The sequence below is a fragment of the Monodon monoceros genome, unplaced genomic scaffold (assembly GCF_005190385.1).
Source record: "Monodon monoceros isolate NGI ecotype Baffin Bay Population unplaced genomic scaffold, NGI_Narwhal_1 Super_Scaffold_21, whole genome shotgun sequence".
Classification (NCBI taxonomy): Eukaryota; Metazoa; Chordata; class Mammalia; order Artiodactyla; family Monodontidae; genus Monodon; species Monodon monoceros.
The window spans coordinates 13,767,466-13,785,405 of NW_021703778.1; the positions used below are offsets into that span (position 1 = coordinate 13,767,466).

General features: G+C 41.1%; 1 protein-coding gene across 10 annotated transcripts in view; it reads right to left on the reverse strand.

The window, feature by feature from the left end:
* The window catches only part of MLLT10 (MLLT10 histone lysine methyltransferase DOT1L cofactor), a 245,652-nt gene that overhangs the window by 223,537 nt on the left and 4,175 nt on the right, over positions 1-17,940 (reverse strand). Inside the window, exon 1 of one of the 10 annotated variants that reach the window (XM_029239230.1) lies at positions 4,798-4,961. The exons of the other annotated variants lie outside the window; for them this stretch is intronic. The gene's annotated coding sequence lies outside the window, so the exon portion shown is untranslated. Of the gene's footprint in view, positions 1-4,797; positions 4,962-17,940 lie in introns of those variants that run through there. 10 annotated transcript variants of the gene reach the window in all.

Genomic DNA, 17,940 nt, shown 5'->3' on the forward strand with positions numbered 1-17,940 from the left:
AGAGAAGCCATCTGCAAGTCACAAGTAAGAAAATCTTAATGGACTATAAATATACAAAAAGGGTTTCACCATCATTAGTAATCAAGGAATTGCAAAGTAAAAACCACAGTGAGACTACCAAAATGACTAAACTTAAAAAGACTGACATATTAAGCACTGGGTAAGCATGTAGAGCAAAAAAGCCATTCACTGGTGGGAAAGTAAAGTGAAATAACCACTTCTAAAAAAGGAGTGGCCTCCCTGGCAACCCAGCAACTCCACCTCTTCGTACATACCCTAGAGTAACATTTCTCAAGCTTTTTTGACCACGAACCACTCTAAGAAATATGTTTTATACTGCAACCCCACTACACAGAATACTAAAACTGTACTGTCAATTTTTTTCTGCTCTAGTTCATTTTTTAATGCTGGTTGCTCCCCACTAAATTGATTTTATGACCCTTTTTGGAGCAACCCCAGCAATTTGATTAGTAGTGAGCTGAATTCCTGCAAGTGTACAAGAAAATTCACAAAAGTGTTCATAAATTGCAAAACACAGACAAAAATCTACATGTCCATCAACAGGAGAATGGACACTGGTGTAATTCAAATGCTGAAATCATGGAACAAAAGAAATTAATAAACCACAGCTATATGCATCAAATAGATGAATCTCAAAAACAAAATGTAAATCAATACAGCATTACTCCATTCACATGAAGTTCAAAACAGCCACAACTAAATAAAATACTGTTTAGAAGTGAAGGAAGAACAATTAACACAAAATTCAGCAGTTTCTCCTTCAGGTGAAGAGAGGAATGTGCTCAAAAGGAGGCACACAAGAGTCAAAGGTATGGGCAAAATGCTCTCTTTATTAAGCTTGGTCGCTAAATATATGAATACTCACTTTATTATTTTAAGTGTCCATATACTGGGTACACCCTCTTTTCTTTGCATCACAGATCTTACAATTAAAAATAAGTTAAATAAATAAATAAATAAATAAGTGATGAGGGGCTTCCCTGGTGGCACAGTGGTTAAGAATCCACCTGCAATGCACGGGACACCGGTTTGAGCCCTGGTCCGGGAAGATCCCACATGCCATGGAGCAACTAAGCCTGGACGCCACAACTACTGAGCCTGCTCTCTACAGCCTGCGAGCCACAACTAATGAAGCCCGTGCGCCTAGATCCCATGCTCTGCAACAAGAGAAGCCACCACAATGAGAAGCCTGCACACCGCAACGAAGAGTAGCCCCCGCTTGCTGCAACTAGAGAAAGCCCGCGCACAGCAACGAAGACCCAACACAGCCAAAACTAATCTTTTAAAAATAATAACAAGTGATGAAAATTCTACACATAAACACACACAAGTGAGAAAAGTAAATTAAAATGCACAGGGTTGGTCCAAAGAAATTAGGAGTCTTCGTTTGAATATGAGTAAAATATCAATACTCTTACAGTTTATAACGCACAACTATTTGTACAAAGGACAAAAGAAATATATTTTGACATACATTATCCATATATCAAAGAAACACAAAGGATGGAGTGTGTTTGGCAGAGAAAACTAGCACTTCCCCCCAAAAGTCAGTCGCCAAAAGCACTCAAACATCCATAAATATTAATCATATGTTGCCAAAGAAGTGAAGACAAAAAAAGCTTCTGGAAAGTCCTTTTTTTTTTTTTTTTTTTTTTATTTATTTATTTTTGCCTGCGTTGGGTCTTCGTTGCTGCACACGAGCTTTCTCTAGTTGCGGCGAGCTGGAGCTACCCTTTACTGCAGTGAGCGGGCTTCTCACTGCGGTGGCTTCTCATCTTGCGGAGCACGGGCCCTAGATGTGCGGGTTTCAGTCGTTGTGGCACATGGGCTCAAGTAGTTGTGGCCCACGGGCTTAGCTGCTCCATGGCATGTGGGATCTTCCCAGACCAGGGCTCGAACCCGTGTCCCCTGCGTTGGCAGGCAGATTCTTAACCACCGCACCACCAGGGAAGCCCTGGAAAGTCTTAAGTGAAATGAAACTTTCATGTACAGAGATACAGCTCATCTAAACTACCCCACCCTAATTTGGTTTTTTTTGGCCACACAGCACGGCCAACAGGAATTTCCCCAACCAGGAATCAAACCCTGTGCCCCTTGCAGTGGAAGCGTGGAGTCTTAACCACTGGACCACCAGGGAAGTCCACTCCATCCTAATTTTAAAGACAAAAGGAATCAGCTAGGAACTACGGGCGTTAAAACGTACACATACAATAGCAGAAACTAATGAACCTCAGAAATGATCCAAACATGAGGGAATAGTGTCCTTATTATTGATAATATACTTCCTAATCCTACCATATTGATGCTATTTCACTTTCTCCTATTCTAAAACAACAGCAAGGACTTCCTTGGTGGCACAGTGGTTAAGAATCCATCCGCCTGCCAATGCATGGGACGGGGTTCAATCCCTGGTCCGGGAAGATTCCACATGCCGCGGAGCAACTAAGCCCGTGCGCCACAACTACTGAGTCTGTGCACTCTGGAGCCCACGTATCACAACTAGAGAGAAGCCCACGTGCCACAACCAGAGAAGCCCACACACCACATCGAAAGATCAATGAAGATCCTGCCACAATGAATATCCTGCATGCCGCAACTAAGACCCGATGCAGCTAAATAAATAAATAACATCATCTCTGGAGAGCCCATAAATAAATAACATCATCTCTGGAGAGCCCAGGGTTCAAAACCTGGCTTACCCATTTTTATGTGACCCTGAACAAATCATTAAACCTCTTTGCCTCAAGTTGCCTCCTCATTTAAAAAATTTAGATTAAAATAGTACCTCTAATTTCATTGTCCTGTTGAGAGGGTGATGTGATGTATTCCTCTGTATTAAGCACCTGACACTACTTGGCACGTTATTAGAGCTCCATGACATTTTGCACATGTGGAAACTGAGGCTTATGAGATAAAATTGCACAGGCATAAATCTAGTCCGTCTGACTCCAAAGCCCATGATCTTAACACTACTACCATACTACTTGGATATCTCTGCATGAGATTATGGATTTTTTTTTTTTTTTTTTTTTGCGGTACGCGGGCCTCTCACTGCTGTGGCCTCTCCCGCCGCGGAGCACAGGCTCCGGACGCGCAGGCTCAGCGGCCACAGCCCACGGGCCCAGCCGCTCCGCGGAACGTGGGATCCTCCCGGACCGGGGCACGAACCCACATCCCCTGCATCAGCAGGCGGACTCTCAACCACTGCGTCACCAGGGAAGCCCTGGATTATGGATTTTTTTTTCCAGTTATCTTTCTTTCTTTCCCTAATTATCAAAAATGAGTAGGCCTGCACTATACTAAAATCAGAGCAAAATTTTTTTTAGATAGAAGATAACAAATACTCTGCGCTTTGGGAATCAGAGAACAGAAAAGCACTTGTAGCATCTGAAAATAAAATGCTGAAGTAATCTTTTGGGGTTATCTGTCTATTCATGGCTATGTGGAGGATACAGTGCAGAAAGTGAAAATAGGAGGGGTAGGGACAAGATAGATGGAAAAAGAAAAATTTACATCATGTTAGGGCAGCTATAATTTCTACTTGTCTCTAGAGCAATACCACCATAAATTTCTGACCCTACTATGTAACTATAGAACTAAATTTTTTATTGTTGGGGCCGGGGGGCGGTGGGGGAGGTTACCCAGCCATACCCTGTGCACATGTGTGAGAGTGGAAATACTGTGGACCTGACAAAAGAATTTTCACTGCACCAACAGTTAAGTAACACTATAGGAGATTGGGAAATAACAATCATATTTGCTTTACAGGAGATAATCTTGAAATGTTGGGGAGGGGGACAGTACTGAAAGGAGAGAGGTAAAAAGACAAGGGAGAAAAGTTCACTCTAAAAGTGTGTAATATGCTACCTTTTTGTAGAAAAGGAAGAAAAACAAGAGTCTATATATGTAGAAATATATACATACATGAATAAACTAGAAAAATGAATTAAAAACTAGTAACAACAGAGAAAGATGGAAAGCTAAACTGGGCAAATTAAGAGGAAGGTTTAGGAGGAAGAATTTTCACTGTGTATCTTTTTATATTTTTTGAGCCATGTCAATATATTATCTAACCAAAAGTTACATAATTTAAGCTGTTGAAATAATCTAGACAAAAAAATAATCAAGATTATGTCAGTGACTACAGAAGTAGAGAAATTAAATTTAAGATGCCTAGGATATCTAAATAGAGATATCCAAAAGCCAACTGCAAATATGGATCTAAAGGCTAGAAAATTTTTCAGGTGATAGTGATGCCTCGAGGCATCCATAAGCATGCCTAAGTTTACCTAGTGTGAGGTAATCAAATAAACAGGCCAGAAAAGTAATCATCTAACATAAATTTTAAACAAGTAAATAAGTAATGCCAAACAGAAATCCAAAAGGCAATGTTTAAAGAGGTACAAGTAGAAAACAGCTTATCAGAAGTTATGAGTAAAGAAAGTTGCAAGAAAGATGAGTGATCATAGTTTTAAATGCTGAAAGTAGATCAAGTATAATGAAAAGTGAAAAAAAAATTTTGAATTTGGTCATATGAAGTTAATAGCAAAATCAATAGAGTGGTAGACTTAAGAGTCAAATGTAACAATGTGAAGAATGAATGAACAGCAATTTGTGATATTTTATTTACTTATTTATACCTAAAATTTTTTTCAGAAAAGGATTTGAGGCAGACTACAAATAAAGGACCTGTATTATAACAATAAAAAAAACAGAAAAATGAACAGTGAAAGCCAGTATGAGGGACATCCCCTGATTTAGGGAAACTGCTCTTACCCCTGACTCCAACTATGTAGTTCTAGTGAGGGTTGTCATTCATAGTACCCTCCCCACTCCAGCCACAGGGATGGTGGGTACATGATCCAAGACAGGCCAATCAGAGTCCTTCCCAGGATTCTTCAAGACAGCCCCTTCTTCTGGTAGAAGGGGCTAGGAAGATGAGAGCCAAGAGCTGCCAGCAGTCATGGTTCCAGCCTCATGAAGTAGAGAGTCTGTAGTATGAGAGAATGAAATCAACACGCAGAGAAACAGAGGTAAGAGGTGAAGTCCTAAACCCCACAGGACGAGGAGGAGAAAACAAATATACCAATAATCAGATTAACATAGCTGATGTAACTAAAGACCAGATTTGGTTCTGGGCTGCCTGATAGCCAGAACAAAAAGAAAAATAGAATACGTATCATAGAGCTGTCAAAAAGGAGGAAATATACCAGATTCTAATGGGAGACACTTTTCCTTATGCTAAATTATTAAAAGAATCTCTTGTACATGGATTTTCATATAAGGGTCACTGAAAGACAAAACGGACAGTGTCCATAATGAGAATGTTACAGCAAATGCTGATTTCATATGCTACTGCTTAAAATGACAATTAAGGGACTTCTCTAGCAGCCCAGTGGTTGTTAAGACTCCTTGCTTCCACGGGTTCAATGCCTGGTCAGGGAACTAAGATCCTGCATGCCACGCAGTGCGACCAAAAAAAAAAACACAATACGATTAAGTTACACCTTAATCATTAAGCACAACTGGAAGGCTAGACCACAGTAGGCAGTTGAAGAAGCAGAGATAACAACTAATGGTTTTATTCTTCCAGGAAGCCTGCAAGTAAAAGGTGAAAAATGTAAAGGGAAAGTAAAATCCATGGGAAGATTGAAAAACGACTGTGAGCTGCGTGGGAAAAAATCAAGTAAAAAGGACAGACTAAAAGGAAAAAAAAAGGAAAAACAAGACCCTGGAAGAAGTGGGAAAAGACTACATCATGAGAACAGGCAGTTAATTCCACTTGAAAACTAACTCCTCTCCTTCCGAAAACTCCACTGAATGACATAAAAAGGGCAAAATCACAAAAGGGAAACAAACATACAGAAAGACAACAGTTCTAAAACTTTGGAAGCTAAAAGGAAAAGAGTAGCAAATGACTTAGCAGATGAGAAAAGGCTGCTGCAGTAAGGCAAGTCCAAAAGCAACACGTCTTGGGCCACACGGCGCCCCAGCTGAGGGACCTCAGGCGCCACATCACAGTGGTGGTGCATGCCCCTGAGAGGGACGGGTTCAAGTATGGCTCAAAACAGGACAACAAGTACAGCTCAAAACAGGACGAGGGATAAGATAAAACCTGAAAGATAATCAATGCCCGCCCCCCCAATCCCTTCTCTACACACTACCAGGTAACTCTCTCTCCCACAGCCGAGAAAACTGCACAAAGGGTAAGCAAAAGGAAATCTGGACCTGGAGACATCTGAGCAAAGGTGTACTGAAAAATCTAGTTCTAGATCATGAAATTCCAGCAACCAATGCCTCAAAGAATACTGGTAACCAGGTTGTGAATCCCAAACAGCTGACTGGAGGATTTTTCTCTGAATAAACTAACCAGTTGGTGGCATCCCAATAAAAGAACCCAGCTAGACACCTATAATGAAGCCTATCTGCCAACAATTTCTGCCACACACACAGAACTTCCAGCCACCTCATTAGGAGCCTGTCTTAAATTCAAATGGACGGCTACCAGTCACTAGATTTGTAAGCAAAGTCCGTAACAAGACAGGCCAAAACAAATGGTACAAAGGAACTCTGAGGAAAAGAGTCCCAGGAGCAGAAGAAAACTTCAGAACACTGAAACAAAACAAAAACAACCACCTGGTTAACATCCTCAGAGAATTAAGAGAAAATATTGCACTTAAGAAACAAAAGCAGAGGATAAAAAATAAACATTCAGAAAGCATAAAAGAGCCTCTGGAAATTAAAAGTATAATAGAATTTAGAAATTTAAGTGAAAGAATGGAAAATAAAGAAACTGCCTCAGAAAGTAAAACAGAAAGAAATAGATTAACTTAAATGCAAGATCAGTTCAAATGGTCCAACATCCAAATAAAGAAAAATACAGAAAAAGCAAACAATGATAATAGAACTGAGGAACTGTCAAAAATAATTCCAAAAAATTCTCCCTTAACTCAACTCATGTTCCCTAACACGATTTACCAAATTGAAAGGGCCACTGTGTGCCCAGTACAATGAATGAGGGACAGTACACTAACTATCATGAGAAATAGCTGGTAAACTGGCCACAGAAAACACTAAATCCAGAGAGAACAATCACATATAAAGGATTAGAAATCAGAACTTCATTGGTCTTCTTAAAAGAAACACTGACAGCTAAAAAGTAATGGAGAAATACCTTCAAAATTTTGAAGGAAACTTATTTCCAACCAAGAAAGAATTCCATACTCAGGCAAACTATCCATCAAGTAAGATGGTAAAACTTTTTTCCTTTTTGGAATTTTATAATGTATAGAAAATTGAATTTATAGACTACCTGATTCATTAAACAAGTGGAAAATTACATGAAGTCACTAGAAAGTATGCAAAGATTTAGCCTTAAATAAAGAACACAAGGAAAATGAAAATACAAGACAATTACTAATCCCAGGGAAAAAAAAATTTTAAAAGAAAACAATCTTAGTATGCTTTTGGCTCAGAAATGAACAAAATACTTAAATAGTCATAATAACGTAAAATTTTCTGTTTAACACTCCTGACTTAACCAAAATTTGTGATATACTGAAAGACAACGTCTAAAACTGATACATCAAGAATAGCTGCTTCAGGCTTCCCTCGTGGCACAGTGATTAAGAATCCACCTGCCAAGGCAGGGGACACGGGTTCAAGCCCTGGTCCGGGAAGATCCCACATGCCACAGAGCAACTAAGCCCGTGCACCACAACTACTGAGCCTGCGTGCTGCAACTACTGAAGCCCACGTGCCTAGAGCCTGTGCTCCGCAACAAGACACCGCGATGAGAAGCCCGCACATCACAACGAAGAGTAGCCCCTGCTCGCCACAACTAGAGAAAGCCCACGCACAGCAATGAAGACCCAGTGCCACCAAAAATAAATAAATAAAAATAAATAAATAAATCTATTTTTTATAAAAAAGAATAGCTGCTTCTACATTCCTCGTCAAGAGTCAAGCAGCAAGGTACTGTTTTACTGTGTGTGCAAAAGAATCTTTTGGTACTACTGACTGTGCATTTTTCACTTTGATAAACATAAAAATTAAATCTAAACAAAAAATGGAATAAACAGGTACAATGGGCAATGTATCAATGTACCCAATGTTTTCATTTCTCTTACTAGTTATGTAGGCAGGTTAGAAAAGGATACAAGCAAGTACTAAACGCCTACTTCATGTCAGCTGTTATGCTAAGTTTTTCTCACAGTAAAAGAAAGGAATTCAAGAAGTGAGACAACGGAAATTGGCTATTTGCTATTTTATGTATGGTGGTAAGCATTAAATCTGTTAACTTTTTAAAATCAAAGTTTCAAAGCTATAGGAACTCAGGATGCTACACTGAATTTAAAAGCAAAGAGTAGACATGAATCATCAGTAAGTGAAAAAAACGTTAGCAAATGTTAAACTTTGAAGGCATTCTATTTAAAGTATATAGGCTGGGACTTCCCTGGCAGTCCAGTGGTTAAGACTTCGCCTTACAATGCAAGGGGGTGCAGGTTCGATCCCTGGTCAGGGAGATAAGATCCCACATGCCTCACGACCAGAAAACCAAAACATAAAACTGAAGCAATACTGTAACAAATTCAATAAAGACTTTAAAAGTGGTCCACGTCAAAAACAAAATTTTAAATAAATAAATAAAGCATACAGGCTAAAAAGCTCGTACAGGAATAAAACGAAAAAAGTTATATATAATTTTTTTTTTTTAATTTTTGGCTGTATTGGGTCTTCGTTGCTGCACGCAGGCTTTTCTCTTGTTGCGGCAAGCGGGGGCTACTCTTCACTGCGGTGTGCAGGCTTCTCATCACAGTGGCTTCTCTTGTTGCAGAGCACGGGCTCTAGGCGCACGGGCTTCAGTAGTTGTGGCACACGGGCTCAGTACTTGTGGCTCGCAGGCTCTAGAGTGCAGGCTCAGTAGTTGTGGTACACAGGCTTAGTTGCTCCTCGGCATGTGAGATCTTCCAGGGCCAGGACTCAAACCCGTGTCCCTACGTTAACCACTGCACCACGAGGGAAGGCCCTACAATACCTGTAGGAAGCCCCTACAATACCTGCGCGGAGCACAGGCTCCAGACACGCAGGCTCAGCGGCCGTGGCCCACGGGCCCAGCCACTCCGCGGCACGTGGGATCCTCCCGGACCGGGGCACGAACCCATGTCCCCTGCATCAGCAGGCAGACTCTCAACCACTGTGCCACCAGGGAAGCTCCACAATACCTTTTTTAAACTGCCACTGAAGACGCCCCATCCTGGCTTCTTGTACTCTTAAGTCAGAGGTATATAAGATAAATAAATTTGAAAACAAATTTTTAATTATGTAGATAAAGGTAAATCTTCTTGTGGTACAAATAAAAAAGAACTTAAAAGCTAAAAGAATCAACATTAGTTCAAGCTGAGGCAGTCAATGAAGATACCTGATCTAATATATGCCTTAGAGGCTGGGGTTGACTATGACACCAGCACAGACCCTAGATGTGCTGTGTAAGGACAGGAAATGAAAAAGGCCAATCCTACCGAAGGGGAATCTATCTCAAAAAAACATGGACTGGACCACTAAGACTAGAGAAAATTCATTCAAGAGGATAACTCAGCTGGGAGGAGAACCACTTTCAACCTTGCCCTCCCTTCTTTCTGCCTGGAACACCTCTCTGCAGTCACAATGACTGTCATGCTGTGACCGCAGAACAATGCTGAAAATGAAAACCATCTGCTAAGGTTGGTATAGTAGAAAGAAAGAAAGTCTGATCCCTAAAGATTTCACAGAGGGACTTCCCTGGTGGTCCAGTGGTTAGGACTCCGTGCTTCCACTATAGGGGGAACGGGTTCAATCCCTGGTCAGGCAACTAAGATCCCGCATGCCATGAGATGCAGACTAAATAAATAAAGACCTCACAGAGCTGTCATAAAAGCTTCAAAGGAGTTTCTCAACTCCTTTCAAATAAGAAATCAGTAAATTTGTAAATTGCTAATCTGCAGAAGCCAGATTAATCTGTAATCTGGTCTTTGTTACTAGCAGCCAAAAGCAATTCTTAACAGCTACAGAGCAAATGCGAAAACTTCCCTCAGTGACACCTCCACAAACCCAGGTTAGAGGACCAGGAATCCCAAGAAAGAAAACAACTCTTAAAGATTAGCTCACAGTCAAAAATTACAAAGTATGTGACAACATCTACCACCACAGTTAAAAAACAAAAAAAATGAAAGAATTCCAGAATCTCTGAGAAATTTTAAAGTAAGTATGTCTTGGGGACTTCCCTGGTGGCGCAGTGGTTAAGAATCTGCCTGCCAATGCAGGGGACACGGGTTCGAGCCCTAGTCCAGGAAGATCGCACATGCCGCAGATGAACTAAGCCCAGACGCCACAACTACTAAGCCTGCACTCTGGAGCCCACGAGCCACAACTACTGAGCCCACGTGCCGCAACTACTGAAGCCCATATGCCTAGAGCCCATGCTCTGCAACAAGAGAAGCCACTGCAATGAGAAGCACGTGCACCACAGCAAAGAGAAGCCCCCACTCGCCTCAACTAGAGGGAGTCCACGCGCAGCAATGAAGACCCAACGCAGCCATAAATAAATAAATAAATTTATTTATTTTTATAAAAAGTATGTTTTGGCCACGACTAAGAAGCCCGCATGCCACAACTAAGACTTGGCACAGTGAAAATAAATAAATAATAAATATTTCTTTCTTAGTAAAGTTTTTTTTTTTTTAAGTGAAAGAAGGTTTATTCAGGCAGAAACCCACTCCATAGACAGAGCGTGGGCCGTCTCAGGAGGCAAGAGGCCAAAATAAGTTATGTTTTAAATATTCAAATAAGTAAATAAATATACTCCTTAAGACTACAATAGGGACTTCCCTGGTGGCGCAGTGGTTAAAAATACACCTGCCAATGCAGGGGACATGCATTCGATCCCTGGTCTGGGAAGATCCCACATGCCATGGAGCAACTAAGCTTGTGCACCATAACTACTGAGACTGCACTCTAGAGGCCATGAGCCACAACTACTGAGCCCACGTGCCACAACTACTGAAATCCGTGCTCCTAGAACCCATGCTCTGCAACAAGAAGCCACCACAATGAGAGGCCCATGCATCGCAACGAAGAGTAGCCCCCGCTCGCCACAACTACAGAAAACCCACGTGTAACAACAAAGACCCAAAGCAACCAAAAATAAATAACTAAATAAAACTGATTCTTTAAAAAAAAAATAAGGTAGAATTAAAATGTAAACAACAATAAAACTGATTTTGCAAGGTAAAGAGAGTGAACATAAGGTGTCCTAAGGTCCTTGGTTTTGTTCAAAAGGAGTACAAAGATTAATCTTAGGGCTTCCCTGGTGGCACAGTGGTTAAGAATCCACCTGCCAATGCAGGGGACACAGGTTCGAGCCCTGGCCCGAGAAGATCTCATGTGCCTCGGAGCAACTAAGCCCGTGCGCCACAACTACTGACCCCGCATGCAACAACTACTGAAGCCCGTGCACCTAGAGCCTGTGCTCTGCACGCAAAAAGAGAAGTCACTGCAACGAGAAGCCCACGCAACGCAACGAAGAGCAGCCCCCGCTCACCGCAACTAAAGAAAGCCCCGTGCACAGAAACAAAGACCCAGTGCAGCCAAAATTAATTAATTAATTTTTTAAGAAAAAGATTAATCTTAGACTCACAGAAAAAATATAAAGTATGCACATTAAAATATTAAGGGCAATCACTAAAAGAAAAGAAATGGAACATATAACCTCCAAATCAGACCAGATTTTTTAAAAGAAGAATAAAGAATAATCACTCCAACTGAAGAAAAAAAAGAGGAAAAAAAATAAGCATGGTAAATAGATAACACAAAAATAGATAACACAAAATAGATAACACAAAATAAAAATTTAAGAAGCCCAAATGTATCAGTCATTACTGTAAATGTAAACAAATAATCTGTAGTGCATGTTAATACAGATTCTTAGACTACATTTTTTTAAAAAACCAAGCTTCACTATATTTACAAGGATGTTCACTGCAGCACTATTTGTGGTTATGAAAAGCTGGAAACCTAAATGACAATCAATAAAGGAATTAAATAAATTACAGTACATTCTGTGACAGAATACTAAAAAGCAGATAAAAAGAACGAACTAGATCAATATATATCAGTGTAGTGATGTCACAAGTAGCTATGTCACAAATCACAGAACACATATAGAATTTACCATTCCTGTAAAATAATACACTAGTTGGTGGTGTGTATGGATATATGCGTGTAGTAACAAGGAGTAAAACATAGATGGTGGTATATATATACAACAGACTATCACTCAGTCTTAAAAACAAGGAAATTCTGCCATCTGTGACAACATAGATGGACCCTGAAGGCATTATGCGAAATGAAACAAGTCAGACAGAGAAAACAAATACTATATGATCTCACTTATATATGGAACCTAAAAAAACCAAACTCAGAAACAGAGAACAGATTGGTGGTTGCCAGATGCAGTGGGTAGTGGGCTGGGGGAAATGGGTGAACGTGGTCAAAAGGCACAAACTTCCAGTTATAAGATAAGTGAGCTCTGGGGATGTAATGTACAGCATGGTGACTGTAGTTAACAACACTGTATTGTGTATTTGAAAGCTGCTAAGAATAAATCTTAAAAGTTCTCATCAAAAGAAAAAACAATTTGCAACTAGGTGAGGTGATGGATGTTAACTAAACCCTCTGTGGTAATCATTTTGCAATACATACATATATCAAATCATTACGTTGTACACCTTAAACATTCTGGTGTTACATATCAATTACAGCTCAATAAAACTGGCAAGAAAAACATATAGAGAGACTGGCCCCACAGACATTAAAAGGGTAATGGCTGACCCAAACTGGGGAGAATACAAATAGTACTTCAACTTAATTTTTTAATTTATTGTTCTTTTTAAGCAGAAGGGAAGATTTGAAGCAAATATGAAGAATGGACATTTGTTCATTCTGGGTAGGGAACACACAGATGGTCATTTTATGTTTTATACTGCTCAGAACTACTCGTGATAATCAAATGCGTATTAATATAATTTTAATTTGTAGAATTAAATCTAAATATACACTTACTGTGATTAAGTATATTTCATATGGTTTTACAGATTTATAGTAATTTATTTGCATTATGTATCTCAATAAGAAAAAAATTTAAAAATAAAATAGTGCATCCCTAGATCAATCCCTAAAGCCCTGGTTTTGAGTCCATCCAGTGGTTCCTCCCTAACAATGTAAAAAGCCAGGAAGAACTGAAATAAAGATAGGCAGAGCAATAGAAGAAAGTTACAGCTCACCTCCTGGAGGAAAGGAATCATCTTTCACTTAGAGCAAGAAGAGCAAGACCTAAACAATGCAAATACTTAATGAGCTTTTGGCCATTTTATTTATTACACAATGCACTATCAACACATTTTCCAAGCAGAATAATTAAATATCTAAAATATCCTCTCTCGGGCTTCCCTGGTGGCGCAGTGGTTGAGAGTCCGCCTGCCGATGCAGGGGACATGGGTTCGTGCCCCGGTCCGGGAATATCCCACATGCCGCGGAGCGGCTAGGCCCATGAGCCATGGCCGCTGAGCCTGCGCGTCCGGAGCCTGTGATCTGCAGCGGGAGAGGCCGCAACAGTGAGAGGCCCACGTACCGCAAAAATAAATAAATAAAATAAAATAAAATAAAATATCCTCTCTCTGTATCTCATTAAAATTGTATAAGTAGGTAAAATTTCTAATAAATCTCTTCAGCCTGTGGTAGTTACGAACAGTAAACACAAAAACAGTCATCAGAATTTCCCTGGTATCACAGTGGTTAAGAATCCACCTGCCAATGCAGGAGACATGGGTTTGATCCCTAATCCAGGAAGATCCCACATGCCGTGGAGCAACTACACCCATGTGCCACAACTACTGAAGCCTGCGTGCCTAGAGCCCGTGCTCTGTAACAAGAGAATCCACTGCAATGAGACGCCCACGTGACGCAATGAAGAGTAGCCCCCCCCCCCGCAACTAGAGAAAGCCCATGCGCAGCAATGAAGACCCATCACAGCCAAAAATAAAATAAATTTACTTTTTTAAAATGTTAATTTAAAAAAAAAAGAACACATACACATTAAATACAAAAACAGTCATCAGAACTTCCCTGGTGGCACAGTGGTTAAGAATCCACCTGCCAATGCAGGGGACATGGGTTTGATCCCTGACCCAGGAAGATCCCACATGCCACGGAACAACTAAGCCCATGCGCCACAACTACTGAGTCGGCGCTCTAGAGCCAGCGAGCCACAACTACAGAGCCCGCGCACCACAACTACTGAAGCCTGCGTGCCTAGAATCCACGCTCCCCAACAAGAGAAGCCCCCGCAATAAGAAGCCTGTGCATCGCAACAAAGAGTAGCCCCTCTTGCCGCAACTAGAGAAAATCCATGCACAGCAACAAAGACCCAATGCAGCCAAAAATAAATAAATAAATTTATTAAAGGAAAAAAAGAAAACAGTCATCAATGAGTGTTTTAACCTCTAACCTCGGGACTGACCTGGTGGTGCAGTGGTTAAGAATCCGTCAGCCAATGCAGGGGACAAGGGTTCGAGCCCTGGTCCAGGAAGATCCCACATGCCGCAGAGCAACTAAGCCCGTGCACCACAACTACTGAGCCTGTGCTCTAGAGCCCACGAGCCACAACTACTGCAGCCCGCATGCCTAGAGCCCGTGCTCCGCAACAAGAGAAGCCACCGCAATGAGAAGCCTACGGACCACAAGGAAGAGTAGCCCCCGCTCACCGCAACTAGGGGAAAGCCCACACTCAGCAACGAAGACGCAATGCAGACAAAAATAAAATAAATAAATTTATTTAAAAAAAAAACCTCTAAACACTGTGACAGCAGTTAGTAAACAATGAAGTCTAATGAAAATATTTCAATAAAAATTCTTGGGCTTCCCTGGTGGCACAGTGGTTGGGAATCCACCTGCCAATGCAGGGGACACGGGTTCGATCCCTGGTCCGGGAAGATCCCACATGCCATGGAGCAACTAAGCCCGTGTGCCACAACTACTAAGCCTGTGCTCTAGAGCCCACGCGCCACAACTACTGAAGCCTGCGCACCCTAGAGCCCGTGCTCTGCAACAAGAGAAGCCACCCAATGAGAAGCCTTTGCACCACAACGAACAGTAGCCCCCCCCGCTGCAACTAGAGAAAGCCTGCGCACAGAAACCAAGACCCAACGCAGCCAAAAATAAATTAATTTTTAAAAAAAATTCTTATTCACTTGAGGTGAATAAAGCAATTCGAGTGTTTTTTCTGAACAATGAATGCCTAACAAAGAGCTTCCCTTAAAAACCAACCAAACTTTCCCTCAATTCCCCATCTATTTTTATTTTCCTCTTTCCTTATTTTCAACATTCAATCTAACCCTGCAATCCTTACTCTTTTCGATGCCCTATCATAAGGGTTCTGCCCAAACCAGAGAACCACAATTGCTGTCTCAAGTACTTATCTTAGTCCTTCAACATCCTTGGCAGCAATGTCACTATCAAAAACTCTTTCTTAAAAAAAATAATTGTGGACCTCCCTGGTGGCGCAGCAGCTAAGAATCCACCTGCCAATGCAGGCAACACAGGTTCGAGCCCTGGTCCGGGAAGATCCCACGTGCCACGGAGCAACTAAGCCCGTGTACAACTACTGAGCCTGCGCTCTACAGCCTGCGCGCCATGACTACTGAAGCCCGCGCACCTGGAGCCCGTGCTCCGCAACAAGAAAAGCCACCAGAATGAGAAGTCCGCGCACCACAACAAAGAGTAGCCCCTGCTCGCCACAACTAGAGAAAGCCCGCACGCAGCAACGAAGACCCAACACAGTCAAAAGTAAATTAATTTAAAAAACAAATTAAAAATAAAATGGGGGTCTTCCCTGGTGTCACAGTGGTTGAGAGGCCGCCTGCCGATGCGGGGGACGCGGGTTCGTGCCCCGGTCCAGGAAGATCCCACATGCCGCGGAGCGGCTGGGCCCGTGAGCCATGGCCGCTGAGCCTGCGCGTCCGGAGCCTGTGCTCCGCAACGGGAGAGGCCACAACAGTGAGAGGCCCACGTACCGCAAAAAAAAATAAAAATAAAAATAAAATAAAAAATAAAATGGGTATAGAATGTTAATATTAAAAAAAAAAAAAAACTGTCTTTGTTGCTACTGGACCCTGCAGGTTCTCCTTTCCTGACAGTTCATTATCCATCCTTGGAAACTCGTTCTTACTCTCCCAAATGTGAACATTCACCGTAGTTCTATCTTCACTCTTCTTTTCTCTAACAAAAAATGTCACTTGTTTCCCAATCTTCCTTCTATGCAGCTCCAACTCTAACTTGTCCTCATTACTTTAACCCTAAATTTCCAATGAAAAATCCTAGCGGCATCAAAACCAACATGCCCAAAACAACTTTCCTTACTCTTCAAATTTGCTCTCCTTCCTTTGTTACTGTTAATGGTATCACCATTCCAGAGTGCTCAACCTTGACATCTCAGAATCATCTCTGATTATTCCCTTTCCTTCACCCCACATCCATTTCTGTCATTTCCTCCTTCAAAATGCTCCCTCTCTTTCTACTCCCTCCCTTTCTACTCTCACATTTTTATAGTAACAGCATCCTAAGACTTTCAGTTTCTAACCTCCCCTTTCAAAGCCATTCTATATACAACCAAACTTCTTGTCTAAAAATACTTTTATTTGTTCTGGATTTTTACTCCTCAGTATCTGTCAAGGTACCACTAGTTTATAATTCCCCCTCTTCTGAAAAGTGAGCTATCCCAACCCCACAGAGATCTCCCTGTGTCTGAGCAACTCAACCCTATTGTCTAGCCATGGCTAGCTAACTGGTCCAGAACTAGACAAGCCAAGACAGTTTTTTTTCCCCCAAAAGGAACATGAGATTCACACTGCAATTTAGCCTCTTGAGACAGGAGACAGAAAATATTAAGAGCTGAAGTATGGCCATCTTTCACCACAGGAGGCAATATACAACACCTTGGTTGAGAGCTTCATCACAGCCCAGACTCCAACTAGATATGTATTTCTCTTAAAAGTACGATATCTTTATCTATGAAATGAAAGTAACAGAATATCTACCTCATATATTTTATAGGTAAAGAAAATAATTGGTATAGAACATTCAGCACAGTATCTGACAAATGGTAAACAATCAAAAAAGTTAACTATTGATTTTTGGAGTAAGTAGCAGAGAAAATCTGCAGAAAAGAATGAAGCAGACACACAGAGAAAAGCAGAAATAATATTAAAACTAATTCCATTCCCATTCTAATTCATGGGTACATTTTCAGGTTAGGTTTCTTGGCTACTATATCCTTATAACAAAATGCCCTTTCTTTACTTATTTAAGCTTGGAATGAGTTTTTGTTTTTTACAAACAATCCTACCTTGTATAACTGTACACTACAGGAATTTAGAAGACTCTGTGCCTCTTCTTTCATTAACGACCCCCACCATCCTACCAAATAAAGCTAAAATAAAATGGGTCCTCCAATATACCTTTATATACCTTTTACGATAAATACTTTATTCACCTAAATATCCTGACCGTGACCTCAGAGAGGAAAAAGAAATAGAAACAGGCAACAAGTGGCATTTGAGGCAAATAATGCTGCCATTTTACCACTCCCCATTCACCTCTTTATCCTCCCTCTCTTGATACCCACTTTCCTATTTTCTAATCTTTCTCTGGCCATGTATCTACTGTGACATCCTCTGGAAGAGCCTCACCTTACTGTCAGTGTTTACTAACAAATTAAAGCATAACTTCCTTTGCTTGGTGACCCATCAACCCCAAACCATAACATGCTACAAAAAGGAAAAAAGAGTAAACCTATACATACTTTAAGTCCTAAAACTTTCATTATTA